The sequence below is a fragment of the Antedon bifida genome, chromosome 7 (genome assembly GCF_963402885.1).
Source record: "Antedon bifida chromosome 7, ecAntBifi1.1, whole genome shotgun sequence".
Lineage (NCBI taxonomy): Eukaryota > Metazoa > Echinodermata > Crinoidea > Comatulida > Antedonidae > Antedon > Antedon bifida.
Genome location: NC_136232.1, coordinates 22,576,407 through 22,584,859, shown reverse-complemented (window position 1 = coordinate 22,584,859; position 8,453 = coordinate 22,576,407). Strand labels below are relative to the sequence as shown.

The following is an 8,453-nucleotide window of genomic DNA, read 5'->3' as shown; positions in this document are numbered from 1 at the left end:
ATGAATTGTATCACTTCATAATAATTATAATCAATATATACAGTATGTATTTCAAAAAAACATTTAAAGCTTAAAATGAATTGAAAAAGAAAAACAATATTAATAGGAACAATATGTATGTTAATAATTAAATATGTAAAGAGAGAAAGAGAGTACAAAATAACAATGTGAAGAGAAATGTATATGAAAATAAAAGTGAGGCAAAACTCAAGACAAAAAAACACTTAGCATAGTGAAATATTTAACCACATTCAATGAATTATATGTTTTAAATTTTAAAATATTATTAATTGTTAATTGGTCATTAAATAAAGAGATTTAATCAATATGTTATAAAATGCATTAAGATGATAAATAATAATTAGAAATCAATAATACCTGTAAGTATTTTCCTCATTTCTAAAAAGAAATAATGAAATGAAATCATAACAATGAATATTATGCATTTTATTCAATACATTCAGTTTATTTAAACCATTTAAAAGACATTCATTGTAATATTGTCTTTATTTAAAGAGTTAATTATCATATTATTAAAAACATTTAGGAAAAGAAATTTACATGAAAGAATTAGTATTATGCTATTATCACTTGATAGTGTGGTACTATAACATACACACTGTAAGATATGCACTAGAGAAAACAAATATTGCTATAAAAAACAGTAGTAATAATAAAAACATACAGTATATATTTAAAACCACTTAGTGTTATTATGGATTCCAAATCATCTGAATGTTCACGCTATTTTGGATTTTCAGTGTTATGCAAATCATAATTTTGACAGGCTAAGACAAGTTTTGGAGTTCAAGAAATCACTATAACATACGTACTGTACGATATGCATAGAGAAACCAAATATTGCTTTAAAAAACCAGTAGTAATAATAAAAAATATTGGTTATCTTAACAGGTATTTATATAACAACGCTATAACTACCATAGAACCAGATGCATTTTCTTCTTTTGCTTCATCACTTTCAACTTTGTAAGTTCACAATATATGATTTTATTATATTTCAACATACCATGAAGTAGCTATTTGGAAAATAATTTATCCTACAGGTTAAACATGTCAATATAGGATACAACGTTAGTTATTTGCTGTAAGATTCAGTGTAAATGTAAATGCAACTTGAATCCTTCTGACATCGCCCATTATTGCATAGGAGCCTCTGGTTATTTACATCCTATACAACCTATACTCAAGGAATAGTACATAACCTTTATTTTAAAACGTTACTATTTTCAAAATTTACTATGGTTAATCAATCGTTGAATATTATCATTTAGATGGTTAGATGGGAACAGATTGCTGTATTACGAAGTTAAAACTTTTAAAGAATTGACTAACTTAAGAAAATTGTAAGTATATGACAGGTGTGAATACACAATGTTACTGTTATTATTTTTCCAAGGAAAATCAATATTTAAGAATTTAATTCGTACAACTTCACTCAGGTCAATTAAGTATATCTCATGGTTTAAGTTTTGATTGGTCCTTTAATTACATTAATGTGTATTATTCATGGCCGTTCTATACACTAATTTATCATTAATGTTAATGTTTCGGTAAACTTTATGTCTAAGTTCTGACTTACATCACATCGGAGCCTCGGAGGTAACTTGCTTTAAAAACTTTCAGCTGCTAAACCGTTTAAAAAAAAATGTTGCCGCTGTTGTTTAACCAGTTTCAATTTTTTTAATTTAATTTTCGGTTTTTAATTTTAGGAAGCTGTTATCAGTAATCTTGTCAAATAATCTACATTATTAATTTGAATGTTAGATTATGTTCAATATAAAATAAATGTTAACATTAATATGGTAATTCCAATTAAATGTTACAGTTCATAGTAAGTTCTTATTCTTGTATTGTGTAATTATATTATGAGAATACACATAATATGGTGATATTCTGAATAGAATTTATCAGAAAGTATCAATTACCATATTTATTCGAATAAACGCTCCGCTTTGAATAAACACCTCCCTCGAATATATGCTCCCCATAGAACATCATTTCGAATAAACGCCTTCCTCAAATTACCGCCCCCCCCCCTCCCCCCCCCTTCCAAAAAAAACCCTCTTGATCAATAAATACGGTAAATGTACCTTCGAAATCTTTGAATATTCTAAACCTGTACTCATCATCTTTACGATCAAAGAGCAACAAGTACGCAAAACAATTAAGTAAATTTCCTTCAATTGTTAAAACTGTTAAAATGAAACTAAAAATCATTCACATTCATTTGCTGTGTGTTTACTTTTGCTCTCATAGGCGATCAGATTGTGCAAGACTGTGTTGTCTCGTTGGAGTCATTATTTCCTGTCAACCTCCATGTAAAGATGTACAAACAAGAGATGTATTGATTTTCATTCATTTCATTTATTTCGTTGAATAAAAACAAAGACGTAGGCTAATAAAACAAAACAACAAAATCCACACGAAAACAAAATGAAACAGTGTCAAGTAGCTCACCAAAATGAAAATGGGCAAGAAAACACATAATTAAACTAGAGAGCAATCTGGGAATGTCTGCCTCCGCTTACAGAATAATTTTTCCACATAAAAATCTGCTTTTTAAAATTATTATTTATTTCCCAATGTCTTAGGAGTATGTGTGATTTTACACTCAATTCAACTAAAAAAATAGTAAATCAGATTCAACTAAAAAAATAGTAAAGAGTTTGGCGTAAAAGCTCTGTCTACACTATCAAACTAAGTTGACAAAAAAGGTCAAAATATGGTTTTGATATGTCGTGTTCATGTCCATATATGGGCACATCACATTTTTTTGTCTCATAAAGTTTGATAGTGTAGACAGGGCATTACAACCAGACAATCTTAAGATTGCACTGCCTCTGAAGTCACTGACAGGCTGATATGTTATTGCCATTTCATTGTATTTAACAGCATTGTGTTTATTGTAATTGCAGTGTGTTACCTCAAGACATTCGTGTCCAGTAAGAAATGACAGAGAAATCTCAACGGAATATGAAATGTATAAAAAAGAAAAGAAAGCAAGGGTTGATGATGCTACTGGTTCCGGATAATCGTAATGGCAATTGGTTCTGAGATGGATTGGATGAGGATTCCTGAGGAAATATAATGTTTGGGCAGCGACATTCATTATCCTCATACACAATTGTATATATGTTTAAGTGCAAAAAGTGCGTCACAATTTGGTTTCCTCTCAATCCAATTGCGCAATCTCTATTTCTAGTTTTGCTTATGAAATTTGTATGTATCGCATTCGTATGTAATCTTCAGCATCTAAAAATATTTTATTGCAGTATTTATTCGAATAAACGCCCAGATTTGAATAAATGCCCCCCCCCCCCCCTCCATAGAAAATTAATTTGAATAAACGCCAACCGCCCCCCCCCCCACCCCCAAATAAAAATACCCTCAAATAAACGCCCGTTTATTATTGATTATTTTCATTGCGAGTAGTGCGGCTCTTGGCCTGACATTTTAAAAGTATAATTGCAATTGCCCGGGGCATTTATTTATTTCCTTGAATAAACACCCCGTCACATATACACACATATACACAATATTGTATTACAACATCTATTTGTAGTAGGTAGAATTCATTGATTGTCATGATCTACAATTTACCAAGTATTTTTAAACAATTTTTACTGTATTTTATCACTTTCATATCCAGGGGGTATTTATTTATTGATTATATATGTTACCATATTACACTAAAAAAAATAAACGCCGCCCCTAAATAAACCTGAACACGAAGCGTCCCAGGGCCTTTCTCTTATTCGAATAATTACGGTACTGTATATATTTTTGATCACAATGATGTAACTTAAATTGTATAATCCATTTTTGTTTTAAAATGATCACACTGCAAGTTTAAAGTTCGTTTTTTAAGATTTTATCAGTAATTATACATTCACTAGTTCATAATAATACACATGAAACATTATTTAATTTATTGCGTTTTCTTGTGAGTTTGAATTGACATCTGTACGAAAGATTGTAACGTTTAAATATGCATATCATGGAAGTTATTCATTCGTTCATTTAGTTGGTAAAAACAAGAAAAATGTATGAGAACAGGATAATTACACGCAATACTGTGTTTCTAGAAATAGAATTTTAAAATGTATAAACTTCATTAAGGTTTCATCAAATGTTATTTGATTATTTTCATTGCGAGTAGTACGGCTCTTGGCCTGACATTTTTAAAGTATAATTGCAATTTACCTTGCAGCTCTAAAGTGTTTTTTAAACAAACTTACATTTTTACCAGCACGTTTGAACTTTCATTCGAATACTAGCAGCTCTAGTTTTCAAAATTGTCTTAGCTCAGTCCCAACCATGGTAGGGCTGGTCCTGGAGACTTAATTATATGTTTTGTTTCATATATCAATGTATAAGTGCAATTTCCGAGGACCTAACAGCTCTATTTTTCCAGGCATGGTTGGGCTGAGGTACTGGAGACTCTGTTTCATATTTGTTAGAGTTTCACATTTACAATTTTAGCACCCCTCCAGACAGCAATCAAACGCCTCTGGTATATAAGATAATTTCAGTTTAACCAAATATGGTGATGATGGCATTGTATAGATATGTATGGTAAGAACAATGTCAGAAAATGTAAATTCTAAATTTACATTAGAACTGAAACATGTTACATTCTTAATATTGGTTAATTAAATTGAATATCTTAACACGAGGTGTTGAATTGCATTGCTTGAATATTGTATTTTCATTTCACGTTTTGTGTAATAATAAGGTTTATCGCAAATAACGTAAGCGACGCATGGTGTGAATGATTTGGAAGCAAACCACTACGCGTACGTACGTAATTTGATGTTTTTAAGTATGCGCGCGTTGTGACGTACTTTTCTCCCAAACCCTTCCCATCACCATCATGCATTTTGCAATCAATCATTTGCGATACACCTTACGGTCATTAAAGAAATAACCTTAGATTCTATGTTTTTGTTTTCCGCTTAAGCTTGGTTCCCACTAGAACGTAACGCAAGGACGTAAACGCAACGCAAGCGTTTTAACCAATGACAAGCGAAGTTATAGACAGTTAGCAATCACAAGCGAATAAGCCATAGCTTGTGATTGGTCAATTCACGCGTTGCGTTTACGTCCTTGCGTTACGTTCTAGTGGGAACCAAACTTTACTGTTACCGCTCGGCTGTGTAACTTGGCCTTTAGGAAAATGGATTTAATTTTTCCCAATCGAAAAGACTGACGAGTGACGTCACATCATGGGACGACATTGTTAATTTGGGACATAGCAAAATAAATACTTATAATTGTGATATAAGAATTCATATTTGGATAAAACGATTTTTATTTTTATCTTATTTGTACACAATTATTTACCTATATAAATTATGATATATGCAGGTACAATATATGTATTTACAGAAAAATACAGAATGTTGCTAATGTCGACACATAAGACAACCTATCGAACAGGATCGAAATATCCTCACCTATAAAAGAAAGGAAAGTAATTGAAAAGAATATAATTTAAAGTACACTATAATCTAGGAATTTTCGCTAACAAAAGCTCTTATCTTAAGCTTGGTTCCCACTAGCGATGCAACCTACGCAACGTAAGGAAATGCCCTTCCAATAATTGTGTTTGCCCCCACCAGCGTAAAATCAAACCTGCGATTTTTGCAGCACTATATTGCATCGTCGGTTCCAACTTGTTATTACGCAATACAGCACTTTGCGTCGATACGTCGCTGCGTTGCGTTCTAGTGGGAACCACGCTTTAAGCATGGAAACAATTCATTCAATATATCAATCAATCAATCAATAATATATCGATTTGATACAGTTGTGACACTGGAGAAATAATAACAATGTAAGTGCATTGTTATCAATTATGCATATGCTATAATGGCTTTGATAACGATCGTAACATATTTCACTAAAAAATTAACAAGCTTCGACTTAGATTTGATTGGCTGAATCTTTGGTAAATGTTGTGAGTCGTTGATTGGCGTTCCACCTGCGTACTTTTGTTTACAACGATCGTTTCTTCATCAAATCCATTATGTTATATGCATAATTGATTGAATAATACTTACAATATTAAAAAAAATACACGTGTGATTAATATTACTATATTTTTAAAAGTATAAAATATTAAATTAGTTTTAAATAAATAAAACGTTCAGTAAAAAAACAGTTGTTATAATCTGCTTATTTTAATATTTCACATTTACACAGAAAAATCGTTTAACATTCAAGTTTGTATATTCACTTTCATTGGCCATATAAATTTATCAAAAAATTAACAAACCCTTTTCTAAAAACAATTGACAGCATTCATACTAATCACATTTAAAAATAAAAAGAAAAAAATAAATAAATAAAAAAGTACAATAATGGTAATAATAATAGTAATAAAAATCACATTTAAATTGTTTATATTATATAACATTTAGATTTTCAGATATAATAATTCAAGTATTTAATATTTTTTTAACGTAAATAGGTTTATGAAGATGAAGGGAAGATGACAGGTACGGAAATCAATATATAGGACTTTGCATTTGTGAAGGGCAAATGATAAACCATTTTCAGTTAGTTACCAAGAGGGTATATTATTGTTATTTGTGATGTTGTTTTAATGTTGACATGTGACAGTGCAGTACGTTACTTTGGTGGTAGGAACCGTAGGATTCACGTTCGTCACTATACTTTACATAGTTAGCTTTCACCGTTCGACGATGTCTTTATTCAATATAGAGTAAAAGTATGGTAAGGAAAATAAGAAAAAAAACCTGAAACGAATCAATTCATGCAAACCGTAGTGGCACAGTAATATGCAATAACATGTATACAGTAATATGCAATAACATGTATACAGTAATATACAATAACATGTATACAGTAATATGCAATAACATGTATACAGTAATATGCAATAACATGTATACAGTAATATGCAATAAGATGTATACAGTAATATACAATAACATGTAAACAGTAATATGCAATAACATGTATACAGTAATATGCAATAACATGTATACAGTAATATGCAATAACATGTATACAGTAATATGCAATAACATGTATACAGTAATATGCAATAACATGTATACAGTAATATGCAATAAGATGTATACAGTAATATGCAATAACATGTATACAGTAATATGCAATAACATTTATACAGTAATATGCAATAACATGTATACAGTAATATGCAATAACATGTATACAGTAATATGCAATAACATGTATACAGTAATATGCAATAAGATGTATACAGTAATATGCAATAAGATGTATACAGTAATATGCAATAAGATGTATACAGTAATATGCAATAAGATGTATACAGTAATATGCAATAACATGTATACAGTAATATGCAATAACATGTATACAGTAATATAACATGTATACAGTAATATAACATGTATACAGTAATATGCAATAAATTAATACTTTAACAGAGTAAAAGAGTACACGGTAAATTCTTGTTTTTAAATTAAAAAAAGTCCTTCTCTGGTTAATAATGAAATGAACTATTTAGTATTACTTAATAGTACAAATCATGGATGGATTTGGTTGTATGAATCATGACGTCATGACGCAGTTTATTATCCTTTTAACAATCCTAGTTCACTATCCCATGTGCCAATCTTGTGCTTATTACATGAATATCATATCAATATAGTATTAAGTATTAACAATATTCTTAATTGTATTAACTAGATGGTTCTCGAATACACAGTAATTTCAACGTTAAAAAACTGGCGATTTCAAATGTACGTACCGCAAATACATGTCGTTTGCAGGAACGAATAAATAGACACGGTGATTTATGTAGTCAACTAAAATTAGCATACTGGGAAACTTTTCACAAAATGAGACGAATTCTTTCAGTCAAATTTAAACAAACCCAATTTGTGGTTTGTATGTAACATTACGGTTGAATGATGGGGAAGAGGATGGGTGCAAAGAGGAACAATTTTTAAATATATTCTTTATCCATTCAGTAACGAAAAATTGTTTTCATGTTTTACAAATAAAACACAGTAAAACATTGCGATTTAATACTGTCACTCGATTGAAATAGTAAAGTACATGTAACGATACACCACTACGACGTTTATATTTTTTGTAATTTATTTATTTATTTTTTGTAATTACAGTATTATAATTAATACAAACGTTGAGAAGCAACTGTCAGTAATAAAGTTTATTTTTATACAACGTTACTTATGACAAGTTGATTGTACAGATATAGACGGCGAATGAAAACTTCAGCTCATTATCTGTTTAAAAAAATACCTATATCCGACCTCCGCAATCACAGATTTTTAAAAATAGATCGAATTTCTGTTATTATGAGTGTAGGCTTACTTGCCTCTGTGTTAGTTATTACGCACGCCTGCGGGAATAGACGCTTGTGAAAACGAAATTGGAATGTTCCATTCATC

General features: G+C 30.2%; 2 long non-coding RNA genes across 3 annotated transcripts in view; both read left to right on the top strand.

The window, feature by feature from the left end:
• The first annotated feature begins 1,296 nt into the window (after window positions 1-1,296).
• Window positions 1,297-3,309, top strand: LOC144848564 (uncharacterized). Of its 2 annotated transcripts, XR_013613869.1 has the most exons (3): window positions 1,297-1,364; window positions 2,278-2,362; window positions 2,937-3,309. It is a non-coding gene; the product is annotated as an uncharacterized LOC144848564 (long non-coding RNA). The 2 variants fall into 2 exon arrangements; XR_013613868.1 differs by lacking the exon at window positions 1,297-1,364 and having other exon boundaries at window positions 2,191-2,362.
• Window positions 3,310-3,500: 191 nt separating this feature from the next.
• The window catches only part of LOC144848572 (uncharacterized), a 28,280-nt gene continuing 23,327 nt past the window's right edge, over window positions 3,501-8,453 (top strand). Inside the window, exon 1 of the long non-coding RNA XR_013613880.1 lies at window positions 3,501-4,179. This is a non-coding gene — a long non-coding RNA (uncharacterized LOC144848572). The remainder of the gene's footprint in view (window positions 4,180-8,453) is intronic.